This window comes from Prinia subflava, chromosome 1 (assembly GCF_021018805.1).
Source record: "Prinia subflava isolate CZ2003 ecotype Zambia chromosome 1, Cam_Psub_1.2, whole genome shotgun sequence".
In the NCBI taxonomy this organism is placed as follows: Eukaryota; Metazoa; Chordata; class Aves; order Passeriformes; family Cisticolidae; genus Prinia; species Prinia subflava.
In genome coordinates, this window is record NC_086247.1 from 54,100,857 (window position 1) to 54,128,099 (window position 27,243).

Genomic DNA, 27,243 nt, shown 5'->3' on the forward strand with positions numbered 1-27,243 from the left:
ATCATACTGAGTCCCTAACGAGATAGAAGACTATATGGACAGATTGTGACCATGAAATATGAGATGACACTGTGGTTTGAATAAAAACATGAAGTTCATATTATATTCCAGACAAATGCAATGATTTGATGAACAGAGTCCTTATGACATGGTCTTTTTTATTATACTTTTTCAGTGTTAGCTAGTATTAGGTAAGAATTTGCAATAAATTATTTGTAGAAGGATTTAATACATAAATTAGTTGCATTTCAGTGGCATATACTGTGATACATACACAGTCCCTCCCACCTGTGGTGTTCTGTCAGGCAGAGTGCTTCCTCAGAAGCAGTCACTTTGCCCTCTTACAGATAAGACAGGAGAGCAAAAGATTCAGGAAAGGAAAGACGTTCTAGAAAATGTGTCTGGCAACTGGAGAAGCCAAGAGATCAGCTTGGCCATAAATCTGTCCTCCAAAGTGTCAATATCTGTGACAGACATTTGTCTATAATACAACTTAAAGGCTCCACAATAATCCAGTATTGGTTGTCCTTTTTATTAGAGTCTTTTTTCTAATGACTAACCCCCATATTTCTTGCTGAAATATAATTCCATTGCCCCTTATTCTATTCAGTAGTGACATGGAGAAAAGATTAATGCACCCTTTTCTCAACATACTCTCCCATTAGCCTTTTCTTCTTTAGTCTAAACCATCCTCATAGTTTTCCTCATAGATTTTTTTTTTAAGATTATTCCAGTTCTCTGGACTGTTTCTTGACAGGGCACAAGAGAAGAGAGAGCACAAGAAAAAAAGGAAATCAGGATTGTCTAAGTTGTCTTAGAGAACTTGCAAACCAAATGTCCTTCTAGTATGGATGGAAAATCCTTTTTTGTAAAAAAAAAGAATGACATTATTGATTCATATTCTGTTGATCTTCCATACTAATTCATTTGGTAGATGGAAAAGTGTGACACAAAGATCAAATGTTACCACATCGCATATGCAACCCACGTCAAATATGCGAATGAAACAATTATCTGCTTTCTTTTTCCATCTCTTAAATCCTCAACAGACTCGAAACAGTATCATAACTGTTCCAATGGCTGATCTACATTAAAAGTCTACAGAATAAATAGAATTAAGCAACCATACTGAGGCAAAGGGAGGGAGTTTGACTAATTGCAACATTCTTCATTCCCTTAGGATTTGAAATAATCCTCAGTAGTGTTGTACCCCTTGTGGAAAAAGTGGACCCATGCATTTTAAATGAGAAGAATAAATTAAAGGCAGTTATCAATACGATTTTAAGTTAAATATCCCAATGGGGTAAAAATATAATGAAGAAAATTAAACACAAGAGGGAAATTACAGCAGAATGTTAAAATAGGGAAGGGGGACAATTAATAATGAGAAGAAAATTAACTGAGATATTTCTTCTGTGGTATTCACTTATGTTTTTCCCTATTGATTACATTTTACAGGTCCTTTTAGGTCTACCATGCCATGAATTAGGTGAAAGCAAGGCTTGGGACATGTTATTACTCCTTGCAACATCTGGTCCCTAACACGCTCTTCTTTGATCAACAGCGTGTCATGTGTTATAGTAAAGCAGATTGCATAGTTCATCCTTGCTGAACCTTCACCCCCAGGACTCCATCTGCCTCAGAGAAACCAAAAATAATCTGAAATGTAGAAATTCACTGTGGTTATGTCAGGAATCAGTATTACAAGCAGGTGTAGGAATAAAGTCTTGCTGCTTTTGTAAAAGCAGATCAAGCTCTTTTTGTAGATGGTTTGAAAATTTTCATCTCTTTTGTATGAATTTTTCTCCTTCATTTTACAAGTTTATGATGAAATGTGTGAGTTATTGCATGAACCTGGAGCCAGGCATAACATACAGCAGGTGCTGTAGAGTCTTGTTTCTGTGATTAGATTGAACCTTAATTACACATAACTCAATGAACATTTTTCTCACAGCTTCCAGAACTTGAAGACCCATGTCCTCTTCTTCTTTTCTCCATGCAGAATTAATTCAGAAGAAAATCCAGAGATAGGTGCAGTCCTGGGCTGAACAGAGGCCCTGATGTCTCTCTGTGTCCTGTGCCAGGCCATATGGCAGGAGTGTGTGTGCCCTTTCACAAGTCATATGGTGCCTCCCTAGTCCAGGCACAAGCCAGGGAGAAAGCCTAGGGCTACCCCTCCTTCCCCTGATGTCCCGGAGCTGACACCACTCACATGCCTAGTGTGGCACAGCAGTTCCCCCGGTTCCTCTGTGCCTGGTGTGCTGGGTTGGAGTGCCAGAGATGAGTAACACTGAGAAAGAGGAACAGATGGGAGCTAATGCTTTGCTTCCCTGCAAAATATCCAGCTAAACTGATCTGGCTCATTTTGTGTGCTGGTGTGTCAAGAACACTGTGAAGCGGCCAGAAATACAGAACCAAATTACCACAGCATTGCAAGTTTGTCAGGTGAGCCATAGCAGTTACTGGTTTGAATATGCCAAACCCATGTCCATCCTTGGCAATTTGACTTAGATTAGTTTTTAATGAAATAGGAAAAAATTCCACACACATAAGAAATACCTGGAAATCTGCTGACATGTGGTGACTGCGTATCTGGGCTCATCTGTACAATAAAGTGCAGTGCTAAGCTCTGTTTGGTACTGAGCTTGTATTCTGTCGTATACTGAACTTGGACTTAGTGGAATCCAGTCAATTTTCCCCATTAGAAGGATGAGATGTGGTAAAAAATTATTTGCTTTTCCCTCACATCCTTGAGTTGGAACCTGTTGGATTTCCTGCACTTTTCATCAGGCTCTCTAAATGACATGCTTAAATGAAATTAGTAGTTTCCATCATTTATGTGAGGTCTAATTTGTCCTCAGATGATTGCACAATTTCTCAACAAGTATGTGGGAACTCTTGCTAGGGAAAAGGAGGCATTTGCAGTATTTCTCACTGTGTGCATTCCCAAAACCTAAATCTCCTCTTCCTCCTGACCCATAAATGATGCCTCTACTCAAATGAATAAAAGCCTCAGCAGAATGAGAGGTTTCCTTTAGATGTGGGCCCCTGTGAAGGGCTAAAGTTAAAACTGTTCTTTTCCAGTAGGAGGAATCGATTATTTCCTGGTAATTATGATTCAGTTGTGAATTATTTCCATAACAGAAAAGTAAGTGATTAAAAAACTTTGAGAGATTAGTTATGAATTTAAATACTTTCCAAAACACTCCCATTAGAGAAAAAAAAGTGATAAAATGTGATACAAGGTCCATTTCAGAGTGTTTTAAAGCAAGACTAATGCAACCTTTTTCACTCAAGATTTACTAATCAGTAACTACATTAGCAACAACTGCTATGTTCCATGTAAAGCTTATAAATATTTACACAACTGAAGCAGAGGTATAATTTAATCTCATATTTTATATGGTTTGCTTTTAATATGTTAAGGGAGATAATATGGTGCTTGCATACTTCAAAAAAAATTAAATTACAGTGGATAGAATGGATTAAAACCCCCCCCCCTTACTACAGATTTTTATAAATATCCTTAGAAGTCTAAGTTAGATGAGATGGCAACTTTAGCACAGGTCTGCATTCTGTGATGTTACATTAATTTCTACAGAATCATGTGAGAAATAAGAAGAAAATATTTCATCCTGAACTCAAATAGTTACAGTGGTAACAAAAAATAACTACTGTTCACTTCAAACATGTTTAACATTTTCTTACTTGCTTCTTGTACACAAAGTGATGATAGCAGAAGCAGCTGAAAAGTAGTAATCAAATTCAGAATTAAAAATAATTCATGCCAGACTAAAATTATAAGATGTTGCACTAGGCTGAAATGGTGTTGTTAATAATTTCAATCAATTTCTCACTACCTTATTTGTCAATGGACCAGTAATGAGAACTCTGTTTTTTCCTGTACACAGGTCTAGTAAATTAAGTTAAACAACAGATGTTGAACAGATGTTCTCATTATTTTAGTGACTTGATTTCTGGTTAGTTCCCAAATTGTTTTACATGGCTAAGTGTTGCCTCACTCTTTCTGTGACAGATGAAGTATCTGAAAGCATCAACACTAAAAATCTCATTAGCAGAAACAGTTTTATAGCATTTTATATGGTAAATGGACACAACCCTTTTAAAAAAAGGCATAATCTATGAAATGGTAGCATTCCATGCTTTCACTTAAATGTAGCATTGCAAGACCAAAGTTTCCTCCTATCATTTTATGAGTTACAATCTAATAAACTCTGAACAATTTTCTTCAGATTTTTCTTTACACCAAGGTCATAGAAACATTCTACAGTCGTGATCATGGTGACAATATTGAGTCATGGTGAGTCATAGTACAAATTAGACAATCATTAGGGCTGGGTAGGCTTCAGTGGTCAATACTCAGAACAACTATTTGGTGTTACTCTGTGATTAACATTATTGCACTGTCTGCAGTTCTGGGCACCACAATACAAAAAAGAAGTTAAACTGTTGGGGAGTGTCCAAAGGAGGGTGGCCAAGATGGTGAAAGGCCTTGAAGCTGTAGGAGGAGTGGCTGAGGTTACTCGGTCTGTTCAGCCTGGAGGAGACTGAGGGGACACCTCACTGCAGGCACAGTTTCCTTCTGGGGGAAGAGGAGGGGCAGAACTGATCTCTGCTCTGCGGTGACCAGTGACAGAACCCGAGGTAATGGCCTGAAGCTGTGTCAGGGGAGGTTTAGGTTGGATATGATAAATTATTTTTTCACTGAGAGGGTGGTTTGGCACTGGAACAGGCTCCCAAGGTAAGTGATAACAACACCAAGCCTGCCAGAATTCAAAGAGCATTTGGACAATGCTCTCAGGCACATGATGGAGCCTTTGGGGAGTCCTGTGCAGGGTCAGGAGTCTATCTCAATAATCCTTGTGAGTCCCTTCCAACTCAGCATATTCTGTGATTCTGTGAAAAGAATTTAAGGAAGGGTCTACAGTCTTATCAGTGCCTCATCCCCATCTTCCCAAATATAAATCTGCACTGTTCATTAAAGACTGCTCTTATTGTAGCCCTTCTCCCTGCTAAGTATCAGCAATATCCGGTTTGGTTCCCTTTTCCTGGTCCTTGCCAGGATGCCAGTTCCTGCAGCTGGGGCCCTGTTAGTTTCCTGGAAAGTCACTTGGCTCAGCCTCTGCTGCTGTTACACCAGTACTGGGCAGAGTATTTATATCTGGTTGAGCCCCTAGGGGAAGTGGTGGTGTCTAATTGCATATTCTCCAGCAGCAGTTGCCTCTGATCACACCATCATTGCCATTGTAGCCCAGGAGACACAATTTTATCATGAGTTGTAACAGGTCACATGCTCTGTACTGCTCCAACAGTGCAGGGACCCAAGGCTTATCCAGGCTTGCCATGTCCAAAGGTGTGTTCAGCCCGGCTGGGAAGTTGATAAGAGGGGCAGTGGCTGTGGGCTCTTCTGTTCTAGCTTCACCCTGAGATTGCTGATATGGCACCATTCTGACAAAGATGGGAATTCAGTGGATGAAACAGCAGCCCTTGAGGGCATCTAGGGCTGCGGCAGACAATTTGACCACTCTCTGGCCTCAGAGGGAAGCTGTGACTACAAGTGAAAAAATATCTGAAAATAAACCCAGGGAGATCCCAAGACTGGGGTAAAGAAAACCCCATCACAGACACAGTCAACCTCCAGCAAAAACTCTATGATGCTGACAAACTTGCAGGAAATCTCTCTTCCTAGTCTTTTTGGGAAAGACTGAACCATCAACCTTGTGACCCAAAAGAACCCTGGAAGGGTTCTCATCACAGCTAAGAAAAAGCAGGAGGGACTGGTGAATGTTTTTTTAACAACTATTTAAAATCTAAAACTAATGAAAATTTTTTAAAAATTTATTTGGCTATGGCTATGTTGACATTGCAACTGAACTAATAATTGTTTATAACCTCTTAATTAGATTGTTCATATTTAGTTCAGGGCAATAATAAATGCTTGTCTTCATACAGTAGGTTTTGCTGCCACTTACCCATAACAAGATTTTGGGTATGGAAGAACTCAAAGATAGCCTCTTTATCTGAAATCCTTACCTAGTCTAAGAGGTGTGGATACATGTGTTTTCATGTCATGACCATACACACTGGTGCACACCTGTTTTTCCAACAATCATGATTAATTTTTGGGTCTTCCATGTCATAATTACAGCAACTTGAAAGACCTACTTACTTAGGGCAGGGAAACACCCTACATTCCAATATATACTTTAAATACCTATCAAAGTCTTGGGGGCTTTAATACACATCCAAAGACTTTTGTCATATGAAAATTACTATTAACACAACTCTCTCCTAGGCTTTTTTTTCTAAACCCTTTAATTTTATTTTTTTTTAGAAACAACTGTAGCTTCTTCAACACTTAGGCATACTATGTATTGACTTATGTATTTAATATTTTCCATTTTACTTGCCAAAATATCAACACTTCTGAAAACTCTCTGTACATTATTCAGGAATTAATACGACAGCGTACAATTATCCTTTGTTAATAAAAAGTAAAAATGCCTGAAAAAGATATTCAGCACTTCAAGCTGAAAATTTAGTTGTGATAATGCAGCTAATATTAATGATTTACAATTAATAATAGCAAGGATAAAAAACTGTAAAGGTAAATCTGCTCTTAATACACTCTATTCCAAAACAAGCCACAGTTTTCAGAGTCAGCTGTGCTCAGCTGCCCAGAGCCAAGCAAAGGTAGCACATAAATGATATTGTTTCAGTTTCTGAAAAGAGTTTCCTTAGTTACCTTTACCTCTCGCAGCCTCAGACCATCTGTGCCTATAATTTTCCATTTCTCCCTCTGGCCTGTTACTGCTTTACGAGCCTTAGAAGCAAATGGAAGGTTTGCAACCACTATTTCTGACTGGGGGTTAAGCGGTCCCCTTGGTTTCTTTTTCTATTTTACTTGCTGAAATATTATGATATTTCCTATTTAAAATGGACCGTCTTATGTTATATGAACCAGTGAATGCAGAAAAAAGAATGTTTCTATTACAAATATAATGCAAAAATATCACAGAAATTAAACTTAAATTAGCCCCAAACACTAATGCACACTTAGGAATGAACTTTTGTTTCCCTCTAATTCTAATTAAGGAAAATATATCTTCCATAATCACAGAAATGTTCTGGATCTATTTCATAGTTCGAGCTGTTTTGAACAAACAGCTAAAAGAAAGGACTACCACACAGAAGGATCAAGTGAATGAATAGCCTTTCTTGCTGCAGCACTGTTAAGCCAGTTTCTCAATTATGTGAAATTCAGGAAAGCGCAGCGAGTGTAACCATGGTTGCAGAGCGTTAAAATCCAACCCTGCCGTGGGGTTCCAGAGAGAAAGACACTTTTTGTGGTACCAAACTGCTGTGTCACGCACAGAAAATTAAAATACGGCTTAAGAAACAAAGCTCATTAACCTCAAGAGAGAAAAAGGTAACAACTGAATTCAATGGATATTAACATGCAGTAGATGATCAAAATGTTTAAGGACACAAACCAGAGAGACATGCAGGTCACATACATGTTATTTGTCAGAAGCCATCTCCATGATAACAGATGAAGTGATGTCAAAAAGTTTGGCAAATATCAGTGCATGGTAAAATGCTGTTTTGACGTGTGGTGCTCTTTTGTCTTTTGTTGATGTTACAGCAAAGACAAATCCAGCAGAAACAACAGACACATGTATGCTCTTTTTTATTTTTTTTTTTTTTTTTGACAAAAGATACTCCAGGATAAGGTGAAACCTGATAATGTCCTAAGGTGAATTTACCAATTAATTTTCTGTCATTTTTATGCTGTCACTCTCATTTAATTACACCTAATTTGCTATTAGCAGAGAAAATACAAGAAGTAACAACTTGTGGAAGTAGTGCTTTGGAAGCCTTATGACAACCAGAGGGTGTGTGGTAATGGCCATATTGAGCTGTCATTAAACTGACCTCCTCTGAGAAAGCAGGTGTCAGCGGGCAATTTACTGTGCCTTAGGTATCACTTTGGGGAAGGGAATTCCCGTGGTAATACTGCTCCCCTGCTCAACCTAAGACTTATAAAATGGTCAGTATTTTTCAGTCACTTTCCTTCTTGGACTATTCATAATTTTGTGCTTACCCTTTGACCGAGGGCATGAAAAGGCTGAAAGTGTTTGATTAAACCAGAGAGAAACAGGTGAATTGAGACCAATGAAACCGAAGCTATTTCCTTGCCTACACACAGTCACATCTATTTACATTAGCCAAGCACCAGATGATGTCTGTGTAAGAAACAGAAGGAGAAGAAAGGCTTATCTCCTCTTGTACATTTCCAGTGTATGTTTTTTCAGAAACAAGATCCAAACCTTACTGCAGGCCAGATAGACTTCTTGAATAAACCCCGGCCCATTCCAGGATGCTGAGGGTGGGTTATGGCTCCCCTTTGAGGAAGGAATGTCCCAGAGAAGTGGGGTGACAAATGCACAGGTTTATGCCTATTCATGTAGCCCAAATCCCTGGTGCTGCATCATCTTTTTCTTGGCGCCTGAAGCTTGTCGTGAGGACTCCACAGAGGCTGCAGCATCCTGCTGTGTTGTTTTTAGCTATCCTACAAACTGTGGCAGAGCAAGCAGAAGACTCATGCTGTTTTAGAGACTGCATAAACTAATTTTAGAAACAGCTTGGAAGGGATGGTTAAGGTTTACAGCAACATTGTGTTGTTACACTACTCCAGCACCAACATATTATAAATATATTTCAACATTTTTAAATAAAGTAAAACCTTATTTGGTACTGGCCAGCAACATAGTAGAAAAGAATATTGCAACAATACTATTCAGTGAAAATTGGTAATTTTGAATCAGAAGAGGCTGCTTTTAAGGAAGAAAGAAATAAAATCACAAATAGCATATGTCATGTTGGCACTAAGCAAACATTGGCATGTTGGCAAACATACTGGCATTTCCTTTGGTGCTCCTCACTTTCCTCTTGCTACAAGTTTTGTTTTTAAGAAGTCAACGAGGGAGAAATCTATTGCCCTCCAGATATATCTAGATCTTTCCCTTTCTTTAACCTCTTCAATTAAATGCCTCTTACAAGACAAATGGATGCTTACAGACCCTTTTCAGCTTGAATGAAAACACTTCACAGGTACTTGAATAGCTCAGAGGATACAAGGGCTCCCATCCCCCCTGTCCTCCCTCCCAAAATGTAATACCTTCAAAGTATCTACAGTTGATGGACTGACTGCTGCAAAATAATCCCATATTCATTTATGCATCTTGAATGGTTATTCATATTTTCCAAAGTGAAATGAATGAAATTAATGAGAATATCCAAAATACATTTTACAATAGATGAAGCAAACACAACCTCCCTTTTTGGTTGTTGTTGTTTTCTGCTTCAATATTTATATTTATTTGAAATATGTTATTTTGGTTTAAGCAAAAAAAAGTGTTTGGGACTTGACTGACTAGTTTAATTCTACAGAGACATATCAGAAAAATTACATTTCCACAATTGCCACGTATCTAATCTCAAACACATAAAATCTATTATTCAACTCATAATGACATGTGACAGTACATGTCACATACGAGCTGCGTGTCAGATGTCCTAAGCTCCTAGACTGCCGAGAAAATTGTGAATAATGATTACTCAGTTCTAAAAAGAACTAAAAAGATAATTTTTTAGAGCCTACGTTGCACTAACAGCATAGTTCTGCTTCCCCATCTCATGCTGTGGACAGAGGTTACTTCTCAATCTCAATGGTTATCCTGACATAAAATTGCCTACCTACAATGTGAATCTTTTCAGGCAACTGTGCTGACAGTGTAAACAGAAAGGTTTTGAAGGTAATAAAATACTGAATCTCCATTCATGCTATCCCTTGGTCCTGACTGCTTTACAACCACATAATATATTGTACAACATAATTAACTTCTTACATTGCTTTCAGTATTTTATGCCCTGTTACTTCATTTATTCTTTGAAAACATTTTTATAATTTAATCATTATAAAATCAGATGATGGGTTCTCACACATCTAGAAAAGAGGCAGGTTGAAGACAATTTTTTAATTAACAGTAATTAGTTGACTCTTGTATGGTGCTTTGTTGAAAGCATAAACATGATGATTATTTTATTCATATTATCATATTACCAGTGGACTAATACTGAGATTTTTTTCTGAAGACTGTTGAGAATTCTGACTCCAGATATTTTTTTCAGGAGATAAAGTATATAAAAAAAGAGCTAATTGGCCAAAGACCTTTGTTAAATTGCCCAGACTAGCTCCTGATATAAATACAGACCAGGATTGAAGACCAGAGACAGGACATATGTCTTCTTTTGAACAGAGGTAAGTGTAGAAGCATCTGAATTTATCTGTGTTGGTTGCAGGACACCAACAGAAAAGCCTGGTGTTTTCAGTGCCCTTGGATGCTGCAGCTTTGCCTGTTAATCCACGTCTCCTGACAAACAAGGGCTTTCAGAATACAAGCTAAAACTATTGGCAGGCCAGTAGGGATCTTCTGAATTACAGCTCCTGGGATTTAGTCTGGAACTCGTTTTTCATCTTTATAAATTTTTTTTTAATTGGATGGCGTACGTGCCCAAAGAGATAATTATAACAGTGAAGGCTCTTTTATTAGCTGGTGTACAAACTATTTACATTACTCAAATAGAATATGGGAAATTGATACTCCTTATTTGCCTGAGGACAGTCAAACCCACAAATCCTTGGGAAGGGTACAGCTTCCACTCTGGCAGCTGTTTTGGATGTAAATAAGACCAGCTTCTCCTCATGGAGTTGTGTTTTGGCACACTAATAATTCAGAGTCCTCTGAAAGGAAAGGGGAGCAATTGAGGTAAGTATATCAATAAACCTAAAACTATATAATTAGCTTTTAGGAATTCACCCGGTAGGGAAGACAGCTGCTTTGGAAAAAAAAGAGAATTTTACCAACCCATTCCTCACTATGGTACAAAGCACTAGCTTATGGTGAGGAGCTGCAGTGCCACCTGTGCCTGTTTTCTGTGTTGTATATGATGCTCACTCGATAAACTGTGGTAAATATTTTCAGAGCAGGCTCATCACGTCAAGCAGATTCCTGAGCAGAAGAGGAGTTCGTTGCTACTTCATCTGTGAATCCTGAAATATGGAGTGTGAGACTTGCTCTGAGCTCCCAGCACAGCTCCTGCTGAAGCGTGGCAGAGTCAGGGAGTGTCGGGGTGCCTGGGCTCCCTGCTGAGTGTCTGCAGCAGCTCCGTGTCATCGCTGCCACGATCTGCTCCGGCTGGGACCCTGATGTGCAGCGAGGTCCTGGCCGTGATCTCAGGTTCATCCTCGTCTGCTCTGCATATGTTTAACAAGTCTAGCTCTTTGGAGCTCCTCTGTGTTGCATTTGCAGTAGATCTGACGTGGCTAGCAGAGATCAACTGCATCCTGGCTGCCAGCCACCTCCTGGACTGGAAGCCCGTGAATTGTGGTTGCAGTGACTTGAAACACTCCTGGGTACAACTCTAGGTGGCTCTAGGTAGCCTGATAACTTTTAATGGTGAGTATCTATCTGGTGTAAGTGTCTCTGGAGCAGGCAGTAGCTGAGCAGGATGTTTTGAGTAAGGTTGCAAATTTTGCTTGGAGGCTTTGAGTTTATTTCTTGGATCTATCTTTTACTTCTTTTCAGCTAAGTTTGTACTTTATATTTTAGGATGCTCTAAGGGAATCTTAGATTTTCTTTTGAGTAACAGATGAATCTCCTGTTATTATTCTGGTAAAGCTATTGAAATGACAGTAGAACTGTGGGTGGCTAAATCATGAGTCAAGAGGTATATTTGAAGCTCTACCTGATATAATAATTAGACATTTTATCCAGAATACTCCTGTTTTTAAAGATATTTTCCACATTGCCTCATTTAATACACTAAAAGTTTTAATGGAACTGCATTGGTGAATGGAATTCAAAAAGCAGTTGAAAATTAAATACTTTCTATCAAGGCAATGATTACTTCAGGCTTTAAAGATATTACGTTTAATGTTCTAATCAAAGGAAAATGGCATAAAGGTTCATATGCAATGCTATATAAGCAAAGCTTTTGATTGTTCTGCACAAAATAATCTCTGTCCTTGTTAAACTGATTATGGGCTGTATTTTTCAAATAGCAGCCTAATTTTCTGAGTTTCTTACCTCTTTTAGGAATCTTCCATTGAAATGGGTAGGTTTCTTGATCCTGAGTAAAAATCTGGAAGTTTCTATAATTTTTCTGCTGTCATCCCAGGTGAAGTCTCATAATTAGATACTACCATGTTGCTTAAATTAATGTATATAAGCTTCATAAAAGCTAAATGTACCTTGCAAAATATATGTACAAATGCACTTCATGTTAACAAATGTTAATTCAGTCTGTAAGTAAAGCAGAAATGAATTATTGCATTCTTTATTGTCTTGAAGTGAGACACAGAGAGATTAAACAACTTTCTAAGACTCAGAGGTAGCTGTTGGGTCAGCCTGATGTCTTTGCTAAGCAAAATCCTTCCTCTGATATTTTCTTGAGCCATTAAAGTAGGAGCAAGAATGAACCACATATATATCTAATTTCTTGCCTTTCCAGAATGAAACTTTGCCAATACTTTATAAACAAAAGGAACTATCTCCAAAATGTGAATTGCATTCAGGGCACTAAATTGTTCCATCTTCTCCAGGCACAACAGGCTCCAACATCTGATGCTTACTTCCTTAGGAGTTTGACTCAACACTGATATTTTCATCAAGGTGTTGCTCACAGTGTCCAGGAAGAATCAGCAACTGTACCTACATTGCTTTTGTAGGAAAATAAGTTGGAATAGGACTGTCCAATAAAGTATTCATTACTAAAAAGGAGTTGGTTATGATGTTTTCTGCCTATGACAGTTATCTGCATGAATATTTCATTAACACGTTTTTACAGCTATCACAGAGATTATAGGTAGCTGTTGATTAGACCTCCTGCAACACAGTGATTATGTTTCTAAAGCAGCCAGATCGCTCATGCCTGCGGTGGGCAATCACTATTTCTGATTTTTATCAGCTTTCAAGAGTAATCAAGTGACAGTTACCAAAGCTGCCTTGCTGACTCAGAGTTGCCTTCCACGTATTTCAATTATGTTATGATCCCACTCAGTTCTTGGGGTGCCAAAAAACCCTTTGCTGAGTTCTCAATGCCTGTTTTATTAGATATGTCAGTTCAGTTTAAGCAGTCAGACACAAAAGCCTTTCACTTACTTGCACACCAACAGGTAGTAAAGACCTTAATGATCACAGGTTTTAAGCGGTAGTCGCTAATGAGTGTAGAGTGCAAGAGAGGGCATAAAACTTTGTAGTAGTTAAGATTATTTTTACTTTGGGAATGTTTTAATTTCAGGAGTTTAAAAAAATCTTTAAAATTGACTTTTTTTAAATGTCAATTTAACTTTAATGTAGTGCTACGTTTTTAAGTGGGAATAGAGGGGGTAGGCAGAAATGACATCTGAAGATGAAAATAAAAAGTAAATACCAATTATTTCAGTTTTATATCCATCATAAAAATATAACATAGCAGATGCTTCCATGACATCTTCTTTAAGTTGGGTGTTTATTGTGTGCATATGTTCAACATCGAACATAATTAATTTTCCTCTGTTCATCTCAAATTAAGGGAAAAGCCTTAGCATCAGCAACTCTACAGACAATGACAACAACAAGATGTAAAAAGTGCAAGCAAATGCAGAAAAATATGAAGAAAGAAAACCAAAAGAGGTAAGTATTAAAGGGGTATAGCAAGTTCAAACCAAATGGAGATAAGAATAAAAAGGTATGCAAAATAAATGGATAAAAATGTTAGATATTGACTGAGGGAAAATATTTAAAATACAAGAAATTTTTAAATGCTGCTCACGAGTCTCTGTTGTGATGGGAGCAGAGCTGCTAAATAGTGAATGCCTGTGACAGATAACTGATACTCACTTCTTTTCTTCCTATGCTGTCAGGAGGGAGCTGCTCATCAGTTGTTTTCACATGCTATTAGAAGGGTTTGATCTTGAAATGATGGGATTTTCATAAGAGAGAAAAACCAGACTGACAAACCTTTGTCTGTGTGCAGAGGAGGAGAATGTTTTAGAACTGCTACACAATTTGAAATGTCCATCATCTCTGGATTCAGGAGGCTCATTCCCTCTCTGCAAAAGAGACCCTGCAAGTGTTGCTGCATCCCTGAAATTTATCACCAGAAGCTGACATGTAGCAAAGGCACAGAGCCACAGAAACTGGTCTTATACCATCTTCTAGCTGTGTCTAAGGCACAGGGATCACTGTCATGTTAAAAATCTTGTTATAAAGCTAGGAAGAGTGCTTCAGTGCTGGCTCACGGACTATGCACAGCACTGCACTGGTGAGGTAGTTATATCCCAGATGATGTCTGGATCCAGTCTAACATTTCCACCCTCAAGTTGTGTGCTGTGTAATGTCCCTGCTTTTCCAGCTATCGGAAAAAAAACTGGTGCTGCAATGTGTTGCATGGCCAGAGCTACCCTCACAGACAGAATGACCTCTGTGATACAGCACTTCTCAGTTGATATAAATCTCCTTCAAGGACATTAGGAGCTTGCACATGTACCTGGACGATGCTTCAGTACCCAGATTCTTTAGGCTCTCAGAAGCATGGATTCAGATCTCAGCTTAGTTTTTTGTCTTAATGTAGAATTTCACTACTCTTACTTTTAGGTCTTTGCAAGAAAGAATGTCTCAGTTAGCCATAAAAAGAGAATGGAACATATGGAACCAGGTTTTTTTAAGTGATTTTGATGGACACTTCACAACAGTCTATATTACTATTTACTCCCCAACAGGAGGAAGGCAAAGATGTGTGGGTGGATGGCAGTCAAGACTGTGGGCTTATCAGCTTGGCAGACTGCAGTATGGTGCAGTGCTACTGCGGATCACCTCAGACAGGCTCATTCACATTCCCAGGGTTTAGCCATGGCAGTGTGGAGCAGGGCATCAGCCCCTTTTCCTCACAGGGAAGGGCAGAGGAGCACTGTTGACTAAACTGCTGCAGGTGGTGCGTTGTGGCTGGACTGTGCTTGCCTCCACGCTGGTGTGGGAATCTTACACTGCACCGCCAAGTAAACACACGTTATAAAAAAGCAGAATATCAGTAAGAACAGTCACTCACTAAAGAGCAGCAGGAACACTCACGCAAAAAAAGGATGAATTTCACTTGAGCCAAGATTTTGCCTGTGTGATCTGTTTGATTCCCAGGTAATAAGCCTCAACAAAAACAGGTGGCTCAACTGGCACTCTGTTCAGTAACCTGGCAAGGACTAATGACTTGAATCTTGAACATAGGATCACCCACAATCCATTTTGCACATTAGGTTGACCCTTCTGAAATAAGGTTGATGGAGCTTGGAGGATGCAGACAGCAATGCTGAGAGACTTGGGATTTACTCCAGGAAGAACTAAAAGGGCTTTAGTCTGCTCTGGGATGTCAGTCTTTGACCTTATGTAGCGATAAATGAAGAGAAGGTCAGCAGAAAGGAAAGAGGGACTAATTCATGATATTCAGCAGAGACCTTGAACAAATACTGTGATACTGAAGTTGCTCTACTGCATTCACCCTTACTGAGAATTCTGTATTCAAAAGATAAATATATACAAGGCTTCTGGGTCTGAGTGTATTACAAGCCATTTATTTCATTCCCTTGCTAAATGTCTTAAAATAAGATTAAAGACTCTTTTTAAGATGGCTTTTTACTGAGCTGATGTATAATTCCTTTCAGGGTGTGAAGTGCCTTGATAAGCTTCTGTGACAAGGGACTTTATAAATTAGCTTGTATTATATATAAACACAATACCATTTGTAATGGAGAGGTAGTTTTGTCTACTTTGCTTATATTTTACACTTCTTTTAAGTTCAAATGCTTTATTCAAGCCAACTCCAATACTAGAAATAGGTATTGGGACACATTCTTTTTTATTCTGTTGCTTTAAAACCATTGTTTCAAAGGTAATGTCAGAAGATTTTGACAACTAAAATTGACATGAAAAAGCAGTTAATTTTGAGACCTGCATATGATTATGACATTTTATTTTGTGGAACATATTTTGCTTCTTATCTGCTACTGCATCTGTTCTTCTAGTATGGGATTGGCAGAAGCAGCATGGCCAGTATGTCAGTAACACTGAGTTCTATATTTACAATTTTTATGCCTTTTTTCTATATTCACAAGGTAACAGTGTCTAATTTGATGAGATTTTTCACTTGTTCCATTTTTTGCACAGCACTAGTTTTTCAAGTTTAATATCTCTACAGTCCTTGGAGACATGGATCTCCATTTTTCAGTGGAAACCACTCCCCTAAAGAGAGACTTTAAAATTAGCTCTGTCAATAAAATTTTGAAAAACAAATCATATCTAAAAATTTTCCCTTTTCCTGCATAACTAATAAAGATTACAAATTGCTTTTCCATGAATTCCATGAATTCTGGGCTCAGCATTCATCAGACTTAGAACTTCTGCAATGTCCCAATTTGCTGTCCCATTCTCCTTTGAAAACGTGTTTTAGTGGTACCTGTGAGTAATAGTGAGAAAGTGATTGAATGACACTGTTAAAACAACTCTTTCCATTTGGTATTGGTAATGCAGATGAGTGGGGAGAAAAGGAGTACTTTCAGTTCACAGACCAAAGCCCAAGGTCTTAAAATTGTCACATTGTGGGAGTACTATGAATTCTCATTTATCTACTTTTCCACCAGTAAAAAACTGGCATCAAGCACTTAATCAATGACTCCTAAAATTACAGTCTAAATAGAGGACTAATTGCTTGTTTTAAGCCAATACACAGGTAGAAGATCTATCGAAGTTTATGAAAAAACTGCCAACATTTCAGCATTTGATGTGTATTGAAACAGGAGCTGTAGACACTAGCATTTCTTAGGGGAAATGTCTCTTTTCAAGATCTTCCCTCATATTATTTGTCCCATGTGACCCATACGATACAGTTCTTAACCAGTAAGTGTGATGTGTGACATACATCATCATCATCTGAGCATTTCTGAACTTAAATCTCTTCAGTCAAAACCTAACCATCTGTAGTGATATAGTCTTTGCTTCACAGTCTATATTCTGACCCTTCAGCTCCTCAGTCAGCACTGCAGGGAGATGTCACAGCATCATGACTGATCAGTCTTCCCTGCCTACAGCTGCTCTCACTCTGAATACATGCATGAGAATCACGTTTAGTTTTCTTTTCTGCATATGGGTGCAAAAGGGATAACAGCATGCTGAAAATTCAGAAGATGTTGAATGGTGGTGTGTGGAATTGCATTTTATTGAAATGGTTTGCTCTGGCTCACCCCTGGAAAATGTATGGTTTATCCCAAGTCTGTACCCTCCCTGCAGTATCCTGTATCTGTAACCTCATTGGCTGGAGAATGTTACCGCGCCCCTTTGAACCTCTGTGATAAGAATGCTAATGCAAGGGGTCTCGCCCTCTTTGCCCCTCTTCCCCTGGAAGCCTCCTGATGCTCCACTTCCCTCTCCTCCCTTCCTCTTCCCCCCTTCCCTTCCCCTCTCCCTCAGTGAATAAACCCTCACCTCATCAGCACCCCACCGGCGTCTGAGTCTCTTTGCCTGCCAGCACGGGAACCCCACGAACCCAAGGACCCCGGGGGTCTCCGGGGGGCACTCCCCGGGAGCCCCCCAAAATTTAAACAACAACAGTGGTGTTACAGCAATTACAGGACTTCTGAATCTTATAGTTGAGATTGTAAGATGTTATGATGAGTGTCTGTGATGAATCTACCATTTGCATTTGGTGAGACAAGGTAATAATTTGAAGCAGCACTTGGTTATTCTTAGCCTTTTTTTAGAATTAGTTCTGATAGCAAAAAACTTTACAGCTGGTCCATTTAGCTTTGGGTGGCAGAACTTGAGTATAGAAAAGAAAAAGGCCTATTTGCTCTTTAGGAATACTGAAGAATTTTCTGCTTGCTCAGAATACAGAAGAATGTGTCAATATTTGATTTTGGTAAGTCATAAGTTGGAAATGTTTTCCTAGCTTACCTAAAATTTAGGTTAGCTTTATTTCATGTTTGGATCTTGAAGCTTTGGACAGTCAGTTTAAAGCAATACTCTTCCTTCAGATCCTACCAAGCAGATCTCACCTTTGATAGTCTGTTCTGTATATCTTTCATGCTCAGAGATCTGTGGAGAAAAGGTGAGCAGGGTAATGGAGTTAAGATCAGCCATGTAGATCTGAAAGAGTAATGTTGTCTTTAACAAATGCTCTAGCCTGTTTCCATTTTTTATTTCCTGAGGAAAGAGCATATATTTAGAAGGCCTGACTTTTTTCTAAGATGATGTATTTTCCTAAAGCCTTAGCTTGTAGATGTTGAGCTCTTGTTTGTGTAATTTAAAATGCAATAATGACAGAAACAGAAGCAAAGAGAATTAGCATACATTGATTATGCATGGTAAATAATGAACTTTAAGCACTTTGTGAATAAATGTGAGATAAATGTCACACACAGAGCACTTAGTAACAGGATAAAACAATAAAGCAAGAAAAAACACCAAATAGGAGTAAATAGAAGCAATGAAGGACATAAGGTTATAATTTTAATAACTGATTAGGGAATTCAAGGTATTCCGTTTAACATACAGAGACTCAGGTTTAATTGAGTCTCTCTTTCATGGGAACGCTGTGAATTTAAAATGATCCCAGTGTCTTGCATTAGTAGCCTTTAATGAAACCCTAAAGAAAAAAGCTTTTAAAGAAGTAGTTGGGAAAATGCCAAATAATATTCAGTAGATCTTCCAAAATCATATACTTAAGATCAACTGTCATAAAGACAGCCATGGTAAATGACTTAGTATATTGCCCAAGCTGAATTCAATTTACACAGACCAGGGAGACTTCTGGAAGATTTCACGTGTTGCAAACCCCTGTGGTTGTAGAACAGTGAAAAAACTGAATGGACATACAGGAAGGCTGCTGTCTATAAAGTGACCTCTGCTTTCCAGTTGTATCACACAATTCTGCTTAGGACAGTTGTAGGAACACTGTAGATGGATATGAGACAGGGTGTCTGCAAAGGTTTTTTTTAAAGATTAAAAGAGAGCTTTTAGTCCCTCTCTGCCCACATATAGGAATAAATGACCATTACATTTTTTTGTGCTAACTTATAAAAGGCCAAGAGCTAAAGAACTATTATGCCATGACACCTTTTTTTTTTTTTTTTTGTGCAAGCTATTCAAGCTGAAGTCCTGACATTGACATTTGCACTGGCTATTTAAAAACATATCTATTTATATACATGCAAAACTTTAAGTAATTTCTTTGTCTAGGCTATCTGGCTGACAAAACATCTGCAACTTATGTTTGCCTCTACTGTCTTGGAGCAGAGTCACATGGCTGATCTTTACTAATTCTGGGATCTACTCTAGAGCTAAGTACTTCTTTTTTAGGTCTGTAATCTTTTGCCATTTATTTGATTTCCCCTCTACTGGTCACATTTCTGTGTTACTAGCATCATCAAAGTCCATCAGACACCAGATCATTCCTTCCTTCACAAAGCCCTATTTCAATTTCTGACTTTATCATTCAAAATACAGGTACTTCAAGCTTCATCTCATTCACAAGTTTTATAAGCACACTGAGCAGTTTAAATTGATTACATCATTCAGAATTTATTAGACTTATCACATTGTAGTAATTTAAATTTGCATATGGTTATCAGCTGGGATTAAAGGAAATCCGAATTCTTTATGGAATTTTATGGGAGTTAAGATTAATATCATATCCATTCATTCCACGAGTACTACTTACTTAAAATCATAGGAACTTTACATTGACCCCTGCAAGAAATAAAAGGAACATAGCATATATTATTATTGATTATTTAATTTTTCCTTCATATATTTAAAATCATTCAAGGATAGACTTCAGTTAGTTTTTGAAATGGTAGGTTAGTGAAAATACTTTGCTAGTAATTTACAGAAAGAATTTTTATCTGAGAGTCAAAGTGTCCTAAGTAATTTTTTTATATAACTGGACATGAGGAACATGATCCATGACTGGTATAAGTATCATAAACTTTATTTACTCGTCTGTATGATCCCCCCTGTACACATAAAACTGATTAGGTCTCCAGTGAAACAGTTTAACTACTGCCTTTATTTTTATTAAATTTTATTAGCACTAGTTTAATGGAAAGTGATTTGTGAACAAGTATTGAATCATTGTTAAGACTTGTATAGAAAGTGGAAATACAATAAAATTTTAAAGTTAAAATCAGAGAAGGTTTATTTTTTTGATAGTAAGTAATATGTCATAGAGCAAAAATACTAAAAATATTCAAAAATATTTAAAATACTAAACCTCATCTTTTTAAATTCATCATATTAAAAGTGATAAATGCATATGGTCACCAGCCAAATTAAAGAAAGCTATGAGGAGTCATCAGTGAAAGATACAAAAGGCAGAAAACCAAGGCTCTAGTAGTTCTGGAGAAAACTATGGAATACATTCTCTTTTGTCTGTTTAAAATTTGTGGGAATTTTATAATTTTACAGTTGAACCCAACTTTTGAAATGCATATCTCATTTCATATTTATCCCTCTTTTGTTTTGGGAACTGGACCGGAGAAACTCCAGATGAACCCTTGTGATCTTATTTAATGTATTAAGTCTGTGGAACATAGGCTACAGGTTCTTCTGTTCTTCACCAGTTGGGCTGTTGCATTTCTAGGATGAAATTCCTGTAAATTCATGGGAACTATTGATGACATTGTTTCTCTTGACAGGAAATGATGTCTTGTCACTTTCCTGGAAAACAAAACACCCGAAAAAGGTTATTTTTCACTTAGCATATCAGAAAATTTTGGAGAGGGACAAGCTGGGGGGATTAGAACAGAGGAATTTTGGTAGGAAAATGTAATATGAGGTCAATAAATTTTAGTAACAAATGGTTGCTTTATTACAAATTAGCAGAGAAAAAGCTTTCCTGAACTATCATCTCATATGTATAATTTTTGAGGAGAGCTGTAATTTCTGGGCTCTCTATTTCTGAGTCTTCTAAGGTTTTTTTTCGTAAAATCTCTTCTATGACAAAATTTGATGGGAAGTCTGTACCCAGTGATGCTTTTCCTAGACACACTAGCAAGTAATTTCTGTTGCCTAAAACACCTCAAAAAAGGTGTTTTAGGGAATAGAAATTGGCAAAAGTAGATAATGTGTTGCAAGGAGATTTATTTTAATCATATCTAGTTAAGTCTATACCTTCAGAGCAAAAGAGGTGCATAGAAAGATGATTAATTTTGACAAAATTAAGTAGTGTTTAATCTGCTTGAGATCTATGGTTCAGTGGAAGTTAAAAATTAAGCAGGAATTTTCAGTTTAAAGTCCTTCAAGTAAAACAGTCCCTGTGGGTTTATTAAACTTAAGAGAGAAAGATATTTGAAGGCTGCAATTCTAAATTAAATTCTACAACAGTATTAGCTTTTCAAGTTGCAGGAAGTTTGTCAATATACGAATAGCTTCTATGTACAACAGGAATAAATTGAGGAAAAGAAATATGCTTCTGAGTACCAAAGCAGCCTTTTTTCTTCTATGAATTTTTCATAGAATTATTTTTAACTAAAAAAAGCATGGGTAGTTTTGTCACTCAAATTTTGCCTTCCACTCTGTCCCATTTGGTATTTCCAAGGTAGCTTGACAAAAAGGAGGGTTATACAATTTTGTAGACATAAAATAACGACAACAACAATACCATCACTACCAATCACCACCAAAAGATTTATAAATCTAATGATTATGGACTCTAATTACAGGAATGCTCAGGATTAACAGTCAGTTTTTTAAATGAAGCACAGAAAACACATGTGTAATGTGTTCCTATCAGTAAAAATCTGATTTTATGTAGCTTTTATGCCTTTTTAGAGTACTGGGGAAAAAAAAACAAACAAACCAACCCAAAACCAACCTTGAAAGATGAGCAATTGTATCCAGAGAAGATAACTGTAAATTCCAGTGATTTTGAAAAAGAACATGGTAAAAAAGGAGAAAATTGCATGAAGAATGCTCTTATTTTGTTATTACGAGTTTACTAAAAGCTCTCCTTTTTTCCCAGTTTCATACTTTGGCATGTCAGTGACAAAATGTCTATATCCTAATGTTTGGGTGTTACATTCTTTGTTCAGTAGCCAACACAAGATCCCTTGAAGCACTACTTGGACTGTATGACTGCAGTTCAGTACATAATTTAAAATCTCATTAATGTATATGGACATTTTAATTGCTCAAATTTACAGTTCAGCTCTTCTGAAATTTCTGGTTCAGGAGAACATTCAGAAGAATCACAGCACCCTCTCTTTAAGCAGAGTGAAGCAGCAGTTCTCCTCAGTTGCCTAATTTGTTCTGGATGGTATTGTGTCCTGAAATGATAATTTACTTAACTTCCAAAGGTTTATTTGGTCTAAAACATATATAGAGACACCTGTGAATGAATGTTCTGAAATATCTGTGCAAAACCCCCTTTTTCCTGCTCCAAAAAATGGCCTGGAAAACCCAACAAGGAATAGTTTGTGTGCAAAGTTTACCTGAATAAATGGAGCAAAGACTGAAAAACATTTAAGTGTTTCTTATTTGAATTCACTGTAAAACACTTCACTCAATTGATTGCCTGGGGGTCAGTTTTTAATATTCTCTTCTGTAGGCTTTGCTTATGTTTAAGAAAAAGTAACATCTGCTGACTGCGGCTGTTTCACCAAGGATCATCCTCAAAAACTTTTCATTTTGAGTGACATCTAACTACAGTAAATTCTGTATTTGTGCTAATCTCTAAAGTACACTGCAAATTCAGAGAGAACATTGTTTTGTTATCTAAAGCAACCATAAAGCTCTTAAAGGTGACCATTATAGATTGCACACCAAAATGCTTTCAGTTCCTATTTGTGTCCTTGTTCTCAGCAAAGATGTTTTCAGAAAAATAATCAATATTAGGCCCTCTAGTCCCCACCTTCTAATTATCTAATTAGGCACAGAAATGTAACACAAACCACAAGGCTTTTTTTTTTTCTTTTCACAGTTACTTATTTCAGCTCTTCTCCCTAAGGAGGGTTATCTTGCTCCCTAAATTTTAATTTATTAAGTGTTTCACCTGAAAGCAATCACCCTTGCAGTCAATTCCCAGAATAAAACATCTGCCTTTTCAATTCAGACAGCTTATAAATGAAGAAATACACCAGGGACACAGAATTATGTTCTCTTTCAGAATGTAGAGGTGTGTTACTCAGGTGGTATTCCAGCATCAGTCAACTTGTTCTGAATTATGAATAAGCTTATTATTGAACTGGGCTATGGAAAACACAATTAGCATACATTTCCTCAGCTCAATTCCTAAGTTTCTCATGTTTCAGATCTTCTTTATTCATTTTTTTTTCCTATACTAATTGACCTTTACAAGGGCTTCTTGAGACTTATAAGTCTTTGACTGAGAGTTCTACCAGGCCTAAAATTTTCTTGAGGCATGTTTAATCGAACATTACAATTGTGGTTTTGGTGCTATCTGAAAAATTATATCTTAAAATTCTGTGAAGAGGAATTCTTAATAAATTATTCCTATTGACACCAGAAGGTTCTGTCTTGCATTTGACTGACTTCTTAATGCTTTAAGGTAAAATTGATGCACAGGAGAAATTGTATAAAAGCAAAATAATCCAAGAAATTAATTTTTGTAATATAGTATGCATGAAAAAAATAAATTTACATGTTAAAACACATGACTGCAATTTTCTCTGATTTACAAATCAATTTACATTTACAATCCTTTTTTCTCCTCTGTGCATGGATTGAGAAAAAACAGGTGAACATCTTACAAATATGGAAATACATGTTTGAAGAAGAAACAATATCCAAAACACAGAGCAATTCCTAGTAATTCTTAGTTAAACCTGCTTCCAGCATTTTCATTCAAATACACAGGGAATGCTTTACTTAAAGCCGTACATTTACAATTTTGCCTTCTCCAGTATGGAAGGCAAGCTTGAATCTCACAAATTGGAGACAAGTCTATATTTTGAGGCCAACTGATATTAAAACATGCTGTGATGTTAGGATGAAACTTGCATTCTTCTTCTGGGGAGGCAAATTCCTACAATCAGTGTCCATATGGCAGATTTTTACTCTACTTTCTCTCATCTTTGTGAGGTGATAGGAGCCTTAAGGACTCATTTCTTTCACCTTTCACCGTTATTGTCCTTCACATACTCAGTGATCCAGAAAGATTTTTGAACGAAAGTAGGTGCCAAAAAGTATGAGTATTTTTTTGACTCATATAACTTGTGAAATATGACATAAAGGATTAAAGTAAAAAAAAAAAAATCTCTTATCAATATTATCTGCAGCTACACATTTTCTGAGCTAGATATTATTGGTTATGGTTTTAAAAAAGAAATGACATAAATATTTAGATTAGTCCTTACCTGAGCAAGACATTCAAATTATAAAATCACACAGATATTGCTAATCTCAACCAAAACCAATTTTTATAATATTTGGTATTTCTTACCTACAGTGACAGGCAGTATGAAATTATTATTATAATTATAATTATAAAATTGTTTTTACGGGTATGTGATTTGTAGGGTAGATTAATTCTATCCCTTCCAATGATTTTAGACCAGTTTTCCAGAGAAAAGTGAACAAATTAAACCAAGTTACCTGACTTTTCTCTGTCTCTTACCAAAGGAAATGTGGAATTGGTGGAAGGCAAATAACATCAGTTTATTGGAGACTTTTTATTCATTTTGCAATGGTTTCTGAGTATCTTGCTTATGCAGAAGCTCTCACCACACAGTTTTGCCTCTGGGATGATTAGAGGATGAATTCCAAAACTGTTCTGCCACTCCTGTGGAGATGACCGAACGATGATGTGTATGTGTGCATTCCTTGCTTCCACACCTCCCCTCCTCACACCCTCAAATGCATGTAAACAGCACTTAAAATTTCTTGAAAAAGAAATGAAATGGTCAAACGTCTTCTATGCATTAACTTGGTAGGATATTTTCCTCAAGTGCCATTTGTAAGCAGAACATGCTGTTCTTGCAGCGTTATGCTGAGAAAGGGAGATGGCCCTCACACTTCATGTCAAAGGGACAACCATCATAGTTTTGGTCTTTTCTGAGTTTTCCCCTAGTCTAAAAGTAAGATTGCTCAGTTCTGATACAATTGCTTCTAGAAACAACACTGCCCGAAGTTCAGACACACCTCTTCCACCAGTTATGAGTCACCTAGAAGTGTTTTCCACACATTTTTACTTTAGAAGCCAGCCATATCTGTTATATTTGGCATTTCCCATGATTAGGTATTGACAATAAGTAGCCAGGGTGGTGCAGAATCTCTGTGTGCCAACATATTTCCTTTACAGTGCTGTTTCATAATGCCAGATGCAACTGAGACAATGCCACTGAGGTCCTGTGCAATTTGACACTGAAACATTGCAAAATGTGATTTCACTCTGTAAGAACATGAACAAGTAATTCACAGGATAGCTGTGCTACCCCTTCAAAAGATACTACTGTACTGAAAATTCTGAACTTTGGGTTTCGAGGCATGAAGCGTGGTGTCACAACTCACTATTACCTAATATTGAGTACTACAATGCTTTAACATGGACAGAAGAGTGATTCTGCATAATAAATGTAAATCTGAGCTTTGAATTATCTCAGTATCATGACTTAGCTAATAATAAACAGTAATAATATTTTGCATTGCTGGTGTTCACCAGCAGGCATTACCTAAACCTCAATAAGAACTTTATTTTACACAGACTTTGAGGATTGAAAATGTGTTATATTGCAATGAGAGTGAGTCTTTTACAAGTGTTTCCAAGGAAAAAAGCCCTCAGGCATACAGCACAAGATGGATCACCTAGAATAGCTCATAACATTTATGACAGTCTTACAGAACTTGGATCATGGTCTCTGAGTTGTATCTCTCCTCTGAACTGGTAGCTTACCCATGGTGCTTTTACAGCCAGACTCTGAATTTCTATTTTTTAGTTAATTGAACCCATGCACATATGATTAAATAATTAAAGCGATGTGATAAATAAGTGTCCTTATACATTTCTGCAATTTATGAGTGGGAAAATATGATTTGTTATTTCATAAGGTCCCATACTGAAATTGACATATTTCCCCCCAGATCCGAAAAGATATTTTATCACTTAGTAGTCCAATGATCAAGTACAGGAGATAAAATTTTCTCTGCCACAAGAACATTATTATCTTTAACATGAAGAGGACAATGAACAATCTAAGAGAAGCAAAAAACCCTGCTTACTGAATAAAGTCTGGATCAATACTCTGGGTTTTTTTTTCAGGAAAGGCAGACTAACAATATACAGTATTTGTAGGGCTGGTATCTGTAGTTTGGTTATATGGCTCAGATAAGCATGTATAGCTTGCCAAATGCTTGAGAAGAAGGGAAAACAATTATATATCTTGGGTTAAAAGTGATTTTCTTTCTTTCCTGATATTTGCGTCTTCATGAATTTTTCAACTGTTTTTTTGACCTAGGATTTTATGAAGAAGCAAACACACTTCCTTTTAGTCTAGAAGGGCTCCAGGCTGACCTTGGCTGAATGCTAGGCACTCATCAAAACTGCTCTATCATTCAGCTCCACAAGTGCATAAAGGAGAGAAAATGCAACCAAAGGTTTGTGGGCTGAGACACGGACTGGGAGGGATCTCATCAAATACTGCCACTGAAACAGACTCAACTTAGGGATATAAATTGAATTTATTCCTAACAAAATCAGAGCAAGATGATGGGAAGTAAACTGAATCTAAAAACACTTCCCCTCCCCATCTCCCTCCTTCCCAGCTCTACCTCCTCCTGCAGTGGTGCAGGGAGACAGGCAATGAGGGTTATGGCCAGCTCATCATCATAGATTGTTCCTGTCACTGCTCAGGGAGAGGAGCTGTTCCCCTGCTCCAGCATGAGGTCTCTCCCATGAGAGACAGTTCTCCATGAACTTCTCCAGCGTGAATTGATCCCATGGACAACAGTTCCCTACAGTGTGGGTCACTCTTCCGTGGGGTGCAGCCCTTCAGGCACAGCCTGCTCCAGTGCTCCCCCACAGGGTCACAAGTCCTACCAGGAAACCTGCTCCAGCATGGGATCCCCTCTTCATGGATCTACAGGTCTCTGCCAGGAGACTGATCCAGCACAGGTCTTC